A 15,633-nucleotide genomic window follows, 5' to 3' on the forward strand; every position below is an offset into this window, starting at 1 on the left:
TTTTAAAAATATTTATATTATGATTTTGCTTATTAAATATATGGTGAATCACTGCTAAAAATTTCAAAACTCTAATTTTTTTAATAATATTTCATAAAAATTGTGTCTCGGACCCCCTTAACAATTAAAAGTGTTTGATTTACGTCGAACTGTTAGTTTTAGTGTTGTCTTTTTCTAACGACATTTTATTAATTTGAAAAACGAAATGAAATCTTTCGTGAGAATGGGAGGGGGGGGCGGGGAGTGAAAACGCTTACGTACCTTTACATGGAGGTGGATGGAGGGGTCAAAAATTGCCAAAATTATCCTTACGTAATTAATGAATGGCCCCTAAGATGCTTAGTCCTTGAATGCAATTCCGTCTTATCGTTGGCCATGGTTGCAATTATAGTTTAGGAACGATTTTTCCAGACTTAAATCAGGAGGTGTTAAGCTATTATTTTTTAGCAACCTGTGTCATCTCTGAAGTTAGTTCCAGAGACATGACTGGCTAATACCGGGGCGATATCTGAATTCTTCAGAAAGGCTCAGGGATAATTTTTGAAAGGTTACTGATTTTTAACGAAAAACATTTTTTTTTTTTTTGCAAGATATGTTACTTGGAGAAATTGGGCACATTAGCTGTCCTTTATTTTCCAGGAACGTTTCTGAATTGTTTTTACTGCTATTTCAGGCAACTTTGAGCTGCGTCAGAAATGGGATTGCTGCATTGCATTAATTCTATCATCGTCATATATATATAATAGCGAATTCACTGATCGAGTAATGCTCTGACGTCATCAACAATGAAACTGGCGCCGTAGTATAATAATTTGACTATATTCTTCGGTAATGTTTGATATGCAGGAAAAGGGACAATGATACACTGGATCCGGTTGTTTATCTGTTTTACTGGTACAAGTCGTTTTAGAAGAATGAAGAAGGGAAAAGTGGTCAACAATTGACCCCTGGAGTTAGGGTTTAAGTTAAAACTATCAAAATATCACCAAACAGGCAATTGCTTCGTTCAAATGTCAAAGCAATTTTCACCCGTCATACCATGACGGGCGATTTTCTAGTTTATAATATTACATAGAATAAGGTCTGTAAGCCAAAGATGACAGTGTGACTCCAGGTTTGGCAGCAAGCACTCAGTAAAAAAATAAAGATGATCTGCAGCGTTGGATAGTTCACAGCTTTGAACATGGCAACGGAACCAATGGATAAACGTCGTGGGTCGCATATAACCCGCTGGCAGTATTGGGCATCATTGATCTAGAATTGTTGCAAGTGATTTCATAAAATTAAAACATATCATTGCTTCTTAATCTTGCTTTAAAGGTTTTTTTTTTGCAAAATTGTGTCTTACTTTGTTTTATTTCTTAGGAACCATGGTTTACGCCTTTCATCAGTGGAAATTCGGAAAGAAAAGGAGCAAAAGCGACCGTCAGAAGAAGCGAGCAACTGGATACACACCGGAGTATTTGGATGAAAACTTTGCCGGAAACACGTACATCCATAACAACATATTTCTACCCACGGTAAGAGGGGAGATTGGTTGCTCTCCAAATATGCGATCTGCCACTCAAGTTACTTAATTAGAATAAAATAATTTGCTCTTTATAATATGTAAGTGGCGCCGTCTATTGAGTAACTGTATTACTTGAGCGGTAGATCGCACGTTGTGACATAAGTACACATGCTCATAGACTGTATTACAGCCATTCAGAGAGAATTTGCAACACAATATCGCTATTTTTATTGCCTCACTCATATTTCAGTAGTTTTAATGCAATTAGCGGCCTAAAACTGAATACAAAACTTTGGGGAAAAAAATTCAGTTTTCATCGAAATCTACCAAACAAGATTTTATCTCATTTTTTACACCTATAGTTAGTTGATTGCAGTCGAAAATTAAATAGCTCTAAAGATCAAGGAAAATAACAAAGAATTAATTTTCAATAATCTTTCGTGATTTATCAAAAAATAACTTTTGTTAGTGTACGATAATACAGTTTCAAAATTAACATTTTAAGTATTAATTGAGATTTACTGCTGTCCTGTGAAGTACTTATTTAGTCAATATCAGGCATTTTTTGATTTAAATGCTGATAGAATTTGTCAAGTGTACGTGGCGCTAAGTAAATGGGGCAACGTGAAATAATTCATTTCGTTTACTTATGCACTCATTTATTAAATCACATACGCTTTCATTTATTACTTCATTAATTTACATTCCTTCATTCATTAATTCACTCATTTTCGTATTCATTTACCATTTTATTCATTCATTTATTTTTCTCATGTATTAATTACCTAATTATAATCAATTTACTCATTCGTTTATTGTTTGACTATTTATTCATTACTCATTTATTTGCTTATTTATTCATTAGTTTAATGAAAACTGTTTTTAGTAATGAAATAAAAATTGTATTAGAAAAATATCTTATTTTTCACTTTGACCTAGACAAAATAATAACAATAATAATATTGAATGAAAAGTAATAATTTGAAAGTACAAATTTACTGCGAAAAATAAAAAACAAATAGTATATCAATGGAAATTTTATTATTAAATACATTGTTTTTTTTTAAATGTAATTTTTAAAACGAATTCCAATTTGTTCATTTGTAAAAAAGGAAAGTTATCTCAACTATTTCACTTTGCGCCACATTTTTCTTCTCTTTAGTTATCTAACATTAAAAAACGAAAAATATGAACCATAAAAAATGAACCATAAAAAAAATAATAATTAAAGTTCAAAATATTAAAAATGTTTTTATTTTTGAATTAAATTGTTTTTATAACTTACTAGCTGGGTACTTGTCGTTGCAAGGTTTACCTTGAAAATAAAAGTGGTGTCAAGTAACGCATGTTCGACAATCAAGCTTATGTAAAAGGGGAAAAAAAAGTGTAAAACTTTTTTATATCAACCTAAAAAAAGAGATTTTATGACTCAAAGTTTAAATTTTGGCCCCTCTCGGTTTCTTTAAAGCTCTAGTAGTTCATTTATTAGTAACGTGTAAACATTCCGTTTTCATATTTTCTGCTGCAAATCCCCTAAAGGGTGTCTCTTACTCTTTTCCCTACTATGTCATTTCAAAGTTGGTGATTCCTTAATGATGATCACTTGTGTTTTAAGCTTAATGTGTTTTAAGCAGATAATGTTAATTATCAATGAACATAGAGCAATATTTCACAATACATTCACACAAATGATTAAAGCAATTAATTCCAATTATAAAACTGTTTTTCAGCCTCAAAACTTGGAGGAACGTAGTCCTGCTGAGCAGGACAGTGACTCAACTGTACACAGCGATCCAGCCATACATTCTGTTGAGGAAGCTGGTCCGTCCGGCCACGTCCGGCGTCATTCGGAGCAGGATCGTGAAGATGAGGACGACGACTAAAAAGGTTTTGAGACTATAAAGTGATGACGTGGACAAACGCAAAGAGCAGTGACAGGTCATTGGCCTCATTAGGCATCGTTTTCAACATAGATGAAAACGATGACGACTTAAAATTATTTACCATTGTAAAGATGAGAATGATTTACTTATTTCATCTAAAAATGTGTTGGAGACTGTTTTGAGACTATAAAGTGATGACGTGGGCAAACGCAAAGAGCAGTGACAGGTCATTTGGCTTCATTAGGCATCGTTTTCAACATAGATGAAAACGATGACGACTTAAAACATTTACCATTGTAAAGATGAGAATGATTTACTTATTACGTCTAAAAATGTGTTAGAGACTGTAAAACCGATAACGATGACAAATATAGCAAGCATTAGGGCAACGGCACCAGTAACAGACATGCTTAAGACATCGCTCTAAAATTAACTTAATTTTCTGAGACTTTTAATGTATTTAGTCTTTTTAAACTATTTTTCTCTCATGCAACTACATTTCTTCTAATGCTTGGCTGCTTTTCTGGATCATCTGAACTAGTTTTTTTTTTTTTTTTTTTTGCTTATTTTCGAAAAAAAGTTCGACCCTCAGTAACGACACCCAAAAATATGTTATTATCCACACTGTAAAAACGATTCAGAAACGTTCCTGGAAATTAATGGGCAGCTGATATGCCCAACTTCTTCTAGTAACATATCTTACAAAAGCTAGGAACTTTTACCGCTAAAATGCAGCAACCTTCCTGAAAAAGTATCATGGAAACCTCCTGAAATATTCAGAAATGTTGTTTTAAGACGGCCGTGTCTCTGGAATTTCCGAGTAAACTCAGGTAGGTGTAATATAATAGCTTAGCACCTTCAAGACAGCCCCAAAACCAGTATCCTAAACATGGCCAAATATAAGACAGAATTGAAGCAAGTATCAAGAATTTTACTAGATTACAATTCTTGCGCAGTCACATAGTCTGATTTGAACCCCCTGGACGCCTTATCAGTCTGGACTGGCTGCAATAAAATGGAAGCCGCTTTATAAATACGCTTAGTTAATCTTTAAACTGGGAGTTTAAAACATTTATTGCAGCAATGAGAAGTCTGAATTCGGGCGACTTTTAGCAATTCAAGAAAATGTTTGACAATGATACTTGATTTTTCCAGGAAGTGGATAAAAACCATGTTACACGGAAATACTAAGTAACGTTTCGGATTTTTTTTACAGTGCTGTAATAGATAGGTTTGGAAAGGTTGAGTAATGGACGACAATCCCCTTTTCTCTTCAAAATGTGCAAGAACTCCTTATTTTTAAAACTATAGCCTTCTTAAATTTAAATGAACATGAAACACTAGCTAACATCGTGGTAGCTATTCATAACCTTCCACCACTGCCTTGTAAATACCAACTGGCTCATAAATTTCACTCTGACAACAATAGATGGTTGCACCGTTTTCACTAGCCGCAGCAACATCAGTTTTAACCGCCTACAATTCTTATTATTTAAATTCAAACTTATAACTGTCTATTACTGGACCTTTGTCTGTTACTGGTGCCATCACCCAAACTGATCATTGGCAAACGTAGTTGAAAGCGATGACTACTAATGACTTAGACGATTATGAATATGAGAAGAATTTACTTATTACGACTAAAGTTATTTTTGAGACTGTAAACATGGTTACGTTGGCAAATGTAGTAAACAGTAACAGGATATTTGCAAGCACAGATAAAAACGATGCCACTTAAAATTTTGAAGATAGTGAAGATGGGAATTTTTTGCTAATTATTATTACAGATGATGTTGACGTTGTGAAATATGTACTAAAGAAGAAATTAGGTTTTTCAAGTGACACAAAAGGTGTTTAGTTAATTATTTTAGGAGACGAATAAATTATTTGCGGAAAGAAACCAAAGAGGAAAACATTAATTATGGTCTGTAGCTTTTGTTTTATCAATAATACTCAACAAGATAAAATTATTGTTATTTGAGCGTACAAAAAAGAAAAATTATAGTGGTTAAATCTCAGGCAAATGAAAGCAGTGACTTGAAATCGCATGCTTATTGCTAGAGAGTCATTGTTTAAAAACAAAAAGAAAGGGAAAGGGGTATAAATGTAGAATTACATATGTTTTGTGGAGTTCTTGATGAATGATAGATCTTTAACTTTTTCAGAGAACAGATATGATTTCAGTAATAACTAAAAATGAAAATAAAAAACTACAATTCAACAACATTTGCCAAAACTTTTACACGACTTTTCAGATAAAGTTACACTCATTAGACCTTTGTCCATTAACCGCAATTTTCTCCGAAACATTTGCTCCACTTGTTGAAGAAAACTTACGCGCTACCGTTGAACATTTTGTAACATACTTGGAACATGTTATTGAAGCAAACGAAAAGCACATAAAATTAATTATGTAACAAAATCAAGTTCTTTATTCTCAGATGGTTGTTTTTTCTTCAAGATCCCTTTTTTCTTCTCTTGGTGGCTCTTAGTGTTTCCACCCCTTTCATCATAGAGTTTTCTTATTGCAAATTTATTTTCCCATAGTCCTTATCAGGTGTATACTGAATTTCAATGTCTTGTGGATGCAAGAATGAGCTCTAAATAAATACAGGGTGCCTTTGTTTTCAGCTGGCGGCTCTTAATATTTCCGCCTCTCTTCTCCCAACCAGTTTTCTTATTGCAGAGTGCACATATCTTTTTTCATTAGCCATGTGATGTGTAACCTACAGTGCTGGTTAAAAAAAAATGCATCATCTTCACATTTTCACAACAATGGGATTATGTGAGAAGTTTTGGTTGACTGATTAACGATGAATGTATGTGAAATTCTGCAAAACTTATGAAATACGCATTTAACAGCAGGAATCCGATGATTGTTTACGTAGATCGGGGCTGTTTCCGGGCCAAGGCAAACTGCTGACCCATGCTCATTTTTCCATTTCTGAACTTGCGTGTAAGTTTAGAGAAAAAATATTGCTTAACCCCATGTCAATTTAAGTCTAATGGCAGGATAAAGGTTTTAAATTTTTTACTTACCAGTTTTGCCTTATGGCACGGAGCAGAATCATCCTGGAAAATGACGTTTGGCACTGAAGTAAAGTGATCCCGGATAGTAGCAAGCAATTTCTCCTCCAAAATGCCAATATACACCTGAGCGTTTACTGTTCCTTGCAGAAAGTGAAAGCCACAACTTCTTGATCAGAAATACATCCCCAAATCATCTGGGATACGGGATTCTTGACTGTGTGTTGAATTCAGTCGGGATGATATTCCTCTACTTTGCGGAGCGAGAAATGCAATTTTTTTTTACCATCACTGTAAACTTAAATGAATTGTGACTGTAAGAATGATCTCTAAGTAGGCCCAAACAGGGTAACCTTGTTACTTTCTTCTATATCTAATATATAGAAGAAAGTATTGGATTCGTGCAAATTTTCGAATTTCGAATTTTGACGGATTCGAACGTTTTGAGGTGTGCTGAGTCCATTTCGACTATTTTTGGAAAATGTCTGTCTGTCTGTCTGTGTGTGTGTGTGTATGTATGTATGTATGTGTGTGTGTGTGTATGTATGTGTGTTACGTCTGTGTGTGACCAGTTTTTTGTGGCCGCTCTACAGCAAAAACTACCGCATGAAATCGAACGAAATTTGGTACACATATGTGCCCGTATGTGAACTTGTGCCCATTTGTTTTTGGCGCGAATTCCTCCAAGGGGGGTGGAGCAATGGGACGTTTTTTGAGTTACGCGTGCTTGCTATTCCTCAGGAAGTAACTGGCGGAATCAAACAAAATTTGGTCCATATGTTGCCATTAACAGGAGCAGGTGCTGATTCAATTTTGGTGTCAATAACTCAAAGGGGGGTTGAGCTATAGAACGTTTTTTGTCGTCAATTGTGACTGCTGTATCTCAAGAAATAACGAACGGAATCAAACAAAAAATTTTTGACAAGTAGCCCTTAGTGGGTATAAGAGCTGATTTTATTTTGGTGTCAACAGCTAAAAAGGGGGTAGCGCAATCGCCCGTTCTTTTTTTCCATTGTGAGTGCCCTATCTCAAGAAGTAATGCTACGTTCTGGTTGAAATTTGGAATATATGTGAATCCATACGAAAACAGGCTTTGGTTCAATTTTGACTCCAATCGCTCCAAGAGGTGTTGATTTTTTTTTTTTTTTTTTTTTTGCGAATAAAAATAGTTTTATTAATGCAACAATAAGAAAGATAAATCGTAATAGATTGTCGTCTGCGTATTTCTCGTGATTTTAATTGTATGGAAATGATGGGAAATATTATCTCAATGATTTAAAATTTTTAACTGTTGCCATCTTATGTTTGTTAATAAATAAAATATTTGTAATTAATTCAAGTAAGGCTTTTAAAGTAACTTTCAATTTTCGCTCTTTGTTTTGTTTTTACAATAATTCAGACATTGGGATGGTCGTCAAGTTTTTGCATGTGTCATTTTGTTTCTGTTAGGAATATTGCTTCCTCGTCAAAGCATGGGGAGGGATCAGAAAAAAAAAAGAAAAATATAGAAGAAAGTTTCGTGATGGCCACAACATACTAGTTTTTCACCTTTATGCTCATAGTGTAGCCACCCTGTTCAGATATTAGTTAGTTGAACTGTGAATTAAATCTTGAAATTGTGTTTGTGTTTTTTTAATTGCGCTCTCGAAAATCTAGCCATTCGTTGAGTTCTAGTATTTGAACTATTAAATGTTGATGAAGACAACGAGGATGATTGAAAACATGTTGTCGACATTGAACAATATTATGAGGATTATGGAAACAACGGCTGTATGGTAATTTTCAAGAAAAACATGCATCTCTAAATACTAGCAAAAAATGTGGTGTTGACGGAAAAGTATTTTTTGAAGAAACATTTCATTGGTTTGATGTTTGCAAAAAATAAGGGTGACTTTCTTGTGGCATCGAAAAAAATATTTGTTTACCCTTATTTCATGTAATTTACCTTCAAGTGTGTCATCATCACCTTTTACTTCATCCCAAGTTCTATTTGAAAGCTGAAATAAGGTTGAGTTTTGTCTGTTATTAAACGCTTATTTTACCTTTTCAAAAGAAGTGTTTTCTCTCATAACATCCCAAAACCTGCTGTTGCAACTTGCAAACAGCTAGCGTTACAATATTATTGCTTCTTATACATGCTCATATATGACAGTGCTGATTTATTTTTGGTACCTACTAATAAATTATAAGTCTTGATTTCTACCCAATGAAGAATAATTTAATGATTTCTAGAATACCTGCTCATACATTTCATTCACATCCCCCCTTCCGTGCTTTCTGCAGTGGCGGATCCAGCCGATTGTTTTGGGAGGGGCCATCCGAAATTTTTGAACAAACTTCGAAATCCCCAGAAATTTTATTAAAATGAAGTTTTAAAAACTTAATTTTCGGCGTATCGGGACATTAGGTGAGGGGGTGGATTTAGGAATCTCCCTTGAAAATGTTTCAAAATTTAAATTACCGTGTAATTTTTGAAAATTAGGAAACTAAAAACGCATTTTGTCTATTTTTGATGATGTACCGAGAAAGGTCGGGTTTCAGGTGCTGGCCCCAAAATATTTTTTGAAAATAAAGCTGAGAAACCAAAATATTCTGTCATTATACATCGAGAAGTTAGAAGAGGAGGGATGCTCTTCTAGCTCTTCAGCTGTCCATCATAAAAATGCACCTTTAGGTAATGTTTGCATACATTTAGGGAAGAGTGAAGGTGCTTCTAATCCTTCCTTTCTGGAAATATTTTGCATTTGAGGCTCTAAAAATTCCATTTTTAACTATTTTTATACATATTTTAGAAAGAGATGGAAAATTCGTGAGCTCCTCCAAAAACCTCCTTTTAAAGCTATCATCACGATATAAACTAGGGAAGGAGGGGGTCTTATCAAAGATCGTTTGTAACTGAAGTCCCAAAAAATTTCATTTAAGTTGCTTTTAAGCAAGTTAACTGATAAGGGCTGGATAAGCTTGTTTCAGTTGACATTTTTGCCGAATACTTAAAATGCAATTTTTTTACTACATATCAAGGCATTTGTGAAAGGGTATGGGAATAGGGTGTTCTCTCCTTAGTTTCGAAATTAAAGCCATAAAAACGAAAATTTAGGCTCTTTTTGGTCTTCTAAACAATAGGTATACTCTAAGAACAGCAGCATTTAGAGATCGTCCAAGTGTCTGTAGTTGAAATCAAGAAATGATGTAAAAGATGGAGAAAAATTTTGGAAATAAAAGTTTTGTTTTGAGGGTAGGGATATAATTTATCTCCCAATTAAGGCCTATATGCTTCTTTTTCAGTGTAACATATGTGTTAAATTTTGTTATCTTCTCATAATATTTTTTTTCTTTTTTTTTTCTTAAAAAAATTCCTACAATCACAAGGCTTTGGGAGGGGCCATGGCCCCCATGGCCCCCCTCTAGATCCGCCCCTGGCTTTCTGTGCGTATGTATTTATTTCCAGCATTTTTTTTTTGGGGGGGGGGGTATTACTTTCACTTTTTTTTGATTTGATGAAGAAGCAACCTGTAAATCCGAAACATGAGCTTGCAAATATGTAGTCATTGTATCGACTTTCTAATTTTACGAGCCGTAGAAATTTACACATTATGTGCAGTTCATTATAAAACCATTAGTTGAACCCTCTAGTGACAATTAAATTCACACTATTTTACGTGCTCATTCCGTTTTAATAAAATAAATATATTTGATGATATTTGAAGTAATTACACAAATGTAGCTATGATGTGAAATATTGCATTGTATTTAGTTGAAACTAATAATTTTTAAGTTGAATTAATCAGTAAGTGAGTGACGGTACCATTAAATAAATATTGCTGAGTTGCTGATGTAGATTATCTTCCAGAAATCTCAATAAATCGAGTTCTTGAACAGTCTTGAACTCTAAATCACATCTTTAATAGTTTTAATAATAAAAATATCATATATTCGTCGTTACAGTATCACTATGGTCACAGAAACTGTCACTTTTCAACTGTAAAGTTAAGCTATCTCCTCAGGACTTAATCTCTAAGGCATGACCTAAAATTTACGTAATTGATTTCAGGCGAAAACCGATCCATCAAAGTCTTGTCGACTGCCATTTCCGGCAAAATTGAAGTGTTAAAATAGCTCATAAACCCAATCGAGATGTTAATAATGATATTTTTTGCTGTAACATGTACAAAGTGCAAGTGACCAAAGCAGACATTACAATTCCGTGATGCCAACTTAATTCTATCACAAAAACACCATTGTTGGGTTAAAATCTCCGGTGATAATTACAAAGTGCCCCACAGTTTCGCCGACACGAAATTTCTTTCCCCCTTGTTTTTCAGTTTCAATCATTCCTTTTGATATATTAAAGGAGAAGGGGGTTTTATAAATATTGGCGAAACGGGGGGTGAAACAATTACAATGGTTAATCATTTGCATTAAAGTGTAGATATTTAAGTTGTTTGAGTAAATAAGTCTCGAGTCCATTTATTTCAGAAAAGTGATGCTAGGCCCTTTTTTTTTTCAAATCATATTCCTAAAAGCTGCTATTAAAAGATGTTTAAAGCCACCTAAATTTTTTCTCTAATATTTTCTTTTGATTTTTAGAAGACGTCAAATGTCGCTTTCGTACTCAAAAATGGGACTTTTATACCTTTACATTTTGGCCTAAAATCTATGTGACTTACAATTTTTATTCAATAAATATTATACTAGCGACTCGCCCCGACCTTGTTTGGGTTGAAAAAATATCTAACAGGTACTTTTTATTTTAAAACATAATGGTATTTGGTATGCAGCACGTTTTCTTTCGTTTTATGAGATTTTAAAAGTAAATGATTCGTCTCATTTCCTAACCGAGAGGGACCCGAAAGTAAACCACAGTCTAATCATATTGATAATATGCAGCATTCACAAAATATTTAATGTTCACGAATTGCATGAAGCGTCTCGTGCGTGAGAAAATTTTCGTTCTCCGGTGAACGCCATGTTTGATCTTTCTTGCAGAATTGCAGAAAGACTCGCATGAGTAGGTCGTGATTGCAAACCAGTACTATCAAAGTGATCAGCGTTTTTTTTATATTTTTGTTTTCAAATAAAAAAAACTGGCAGAAACCCTAAAATGTAAACTGTTGTAATTTTTACATTAAAGCAAGTTTAGTCAAAACATTCGGCTCTTCATCACTTCCTAATTAAATTCTTTAAAACGGCAGATGTTGTTGTATAAAATCCAAAGAGTAATTTTAGACGGAGGAATTTTTTACTCGTGCTATTCCCGTAGCAGCAATGAATTATCTAGTTACTTAGTTCGCTCACAGATGACGCTAGTAGAGGAAACTTATTAACGAAATTTGGGTTTTGTGGCCGCAATTTTGAAGCATATTTTAACATTGTATGGCAAAACAAAAGGTCTTCTCTTGCTGTGATAGCACATACTAGCTATGATTGTGAAACAAAATATTGTTCAAATTAGTTCTTTTTCTTTCCTTATTAGTGTAAAACATTATTTAATAGATATAAACATTTTTTTTTTTTTTAACTTGGGATAGGACATGTTCCCTTCCCCCTCTCCCCTCCCCACTCACTATTAGATGAGTGCAAATTCACCATATTCTATGTTTTCTTCGAAAAAAAATTTAAATATTATTTAACTCCTTTTTCTGAAAAAAAATTAACTGAAATAAAAAATCTTTTTGAAATTATACTTGAAGGCTTTTTACATTATAAGACATCATATATTTAGCTTCATCTTGAGTTTTAAAAGATAAAAAAAACTCCAAACTAATTTGCAGCGTTTTTTATGTGATTTAAAAAATCCCTTAAAACTCATACCGTCATTTATATCAGAACCCTAAAATATTTGAAAGAAGCAACTTGTTTTGACAAATGATTTTTTATTTATTTATTATATAACTAGAAAGTTTCGCCCGTCAAGGTATGATGGGTGAAAATTGCTTCTACTCTTCTACATTTGAACGAAGCATTTGCCTGTTTGATGATATTTTGATAGTTCAAATTTTAACCCTAACACCAGTGGATTAACCCTGAACTCCAGTAGATAGCGTTCATTGTTTTCGCTTCTTCAATCCCCTGAATTGACAGTCTTACGAATAAAACTGTGAAGTTAACGGAACGAGTTCAGCCTTGTCACAATAAAGTATTTCCCTGCAAGTTAAACATTACCAAAAACAAATTATCATGCCGTGGTGCGAGTTTCATTGTTGAAACACGCGGGTTACTCAATCATCGGCTATTATTTATATGAGGATATACTACATTTCTTTTCAAAGGCGCTTTTTGTCGGTTCGCCAGAAAACTTCCTTAGTTTCATTAACATTCATTAGTAAGACTTCAAAGATTTTTTTCAACTCTATGGGCGAAGGATAAACAAAAGTTCACATTTTGTATATTTTTCAAAAAAATTGCAATTTATAAACAAAAAAAAAAAAAAAAATTTGAATTCCTTCCGTTGTTTCTTAAGAAGTAATAGGCGCAATTTTTGATAATAGATTGAAAAATAGTTCTTAAGATGTTGATTTGTCGTCATGAATTTGAAAAAAAAAAAAAAAAAACTCATAGAAGGAGGAAAAAAGTGAAAATAAAAGTAAGGTTGGGTAAGGGGCGGGGGGATGTACGTTTTGTTACATCGATCACGTTGTAAAAAACTAACGTTTGATGCGTTTACTATTTTATCTCTCAATTAACTACAATACAACCAGGAGGACCGACCATCCGTAGGAAAAAGTGACGCGCCCGTCAAATACAACGAAGACCTCCAAAGAACTAGAGCCCCCAAAAGGGAAATACACCATAAAGTACTTAAAAACTTCAATGGCATAGATTGTGCCATGACCCCCCCCCCTCCTGCCTTTCCTGGTTGATATGAGAGTTAGTAAATACTTAAAATTTGTTCTCTAATATTTTAATCTCCCGTGGTTGCAAGTGATGAATTATTTTTGCTCTGGTAGCTACGAACTATTATTGCAGATGACTAGAGAATACGTCCAGTATCAAAGCGTCTCATGTTCATTGTATTGCATAAACAGTGCTATAGCCGATAGCAACTAAGAGGGTAGAATCAAATAATATATTTCGAGATGAAACACACAGTGAAATTCAATTGTTTTGGAAAAGCGTGATTTAAAATGATATGGGTAATTTTGTGGTAACCCAAGAGAAGATATCCCCCAAACGCCATGAAAGAAAATCCGTTTCTGAAACTGAAAAATAAAATAATAGTTAAAAAAAAAAAGTATGCTTTTGTAGCAAAATGAACTAAAAAGTAAAAAATAATCTTTGGATGATCAATATGTACAGTAATTGACTAAACACTTAATTTTAATGTAATTGGAAAAACCGCGGGGTGCTGTCCATTTGAATTTTTGCATGGACAACAAATGGAAGAAAATCAAGACAACTGATCGCTTTTTTGTATTACATTAGAATTAAGTGTTTGGTCAAATACTTTATATACTTATCATCCAAAGATTAATTTTACTTTTTGTTCATTTTGCAACAAAAGCGTTCTTTTTTTTAGTTTTTTAAACTATTATTTTCTTCTTCTTTTTTTTTCCTTTCCTTCTTTTTTTTCTGTTTAGTTTAACTTGTTTTACAAAAAAATATTCATTTTAACATAATTCAAAATCTTTTAAGTTCGTGAAACTTTCCCAGAAAAAAGCGACTAAAGATCTCGGGCAGGACGCAATCTCTCGAACTCCAAAAAGAATAATTATACTCCTTAAAGTGAAATAGTTGAACTCTAAAAACATGCAACTGCGCCGATAAATGGCCTGTCGAGTAATTGTCTAATGCAGCTAATCCATCGCAGTCATCGATGTATGTGTGCAGAAATCATATTTATATTAACTTTGAAAATTTGAGATACATTTTAATAAAAGACTTGTTCAACAGTGACCTGATCAACAATGAATTGCCAATTGACCGCTCACCTAAATTTTGGCATGAAATTAGTTAAAAACAGTCATAACTCATGTTCGAATTACCTTGGAACATTGAAACAAATGTTGTCTGATGCAGAAAAATCGAAGGTTTTGATAGATTTTTTAAAATATTTTTGCGAGAATTTTTTATTATGTATTTTAAAAATTTTTCTTCATTCCATTGTTGGACTTATGCCAAAATATTGATTACAATTGGGATACATTAACAATAAAGAGTTCATTAATTAGTTTGATCATAGGACATTGCATTGTCGTCGCGTTTGAGGTCGCGTGATAAATTTCAAAAGAATCTAAGCGCTGGAAGTGGACGAAATTTGAGTTGCAAGATTCCGTAACAAGATACATACATACATACAAACATACAAGTAAAGCTAATAAAAGTATGTTAAAAATACATATTGATTTTACCGCAAAAAACATTCTGCATGAAATCATCTGGGCCACATAAAGGCTGTTTATGTTACACTAAAGCCCGGTTCGTTGCAGATACATTAAAACCGCCATATAGTGTAATAGAAATAGCGTTTGGGGACAAATTGCAACTGAAATGATTCTTGTGGGAAATGGTAGATAACATGCTCCTAATGAACATACTAAAAATATACATCTATACGGTTAGGACAACTATGTTTTTTGGCCACTATTTTGAAAAATCATTACAAATATTTTTAAATAAAAATATCTTTTGTGCGATTAAATGATAGAAAATTTTGAGCTGAAAAGGAATAAAATATGATACATTAAAAGAGAAGTGAACGTTCTAAAAATACTTACCCGTACTATCTCGAAAAATGGTGTTTTTTATTGGCCATCTTGAAAAGTCATGAACTTTTTTTTAAAAAACCATGTGTGAAATGAAATAAAAAAAATTTCAATCTAAAAAGGAATATAATATGAGATATTTAAAGTGAAGTGAACACTAAAAATACACACCCGTGCTATTGTAAAAAAGTGAGTTTTTTTGGCCGCCATCTTGAAAAACCATGAAACATTTCCAAGATTAAGAAAAAAAAAAAAACCATGGCTGGTGTCAAATAAAAGTAAATTTCATGCTGAAAAATTGTTTTAATCAGATTTTTTTAAGCGAAGTGTCTTTTTGGAAAAAATAGGCAAAAAATTGTAAAACAATATGTTTACATAACTTGAGTTAGCACCGCAAGTGCTAATGAAATTCTTATTAGACCATTATCCGTTTGCAATTCTTTCAAGTGGTTTATGGAACATTTTTAACGGAAGGATGGATAGCAAAAACAAACTTAGTGCAGAAAATACT

This window comes from Uloborus diversus, chromosome 8, assembly GCF_026930045.1.
Source record: "Uloborus diversus isolate 005 chromosome 8, Udiv.v.3.1, whole genome shotgun sequence".
NCBI lineage: Eukaryota > Metazoa > Arthropoda > Arachnida > Araneae > Uloboridae > Uloborus > Uloborus diversus.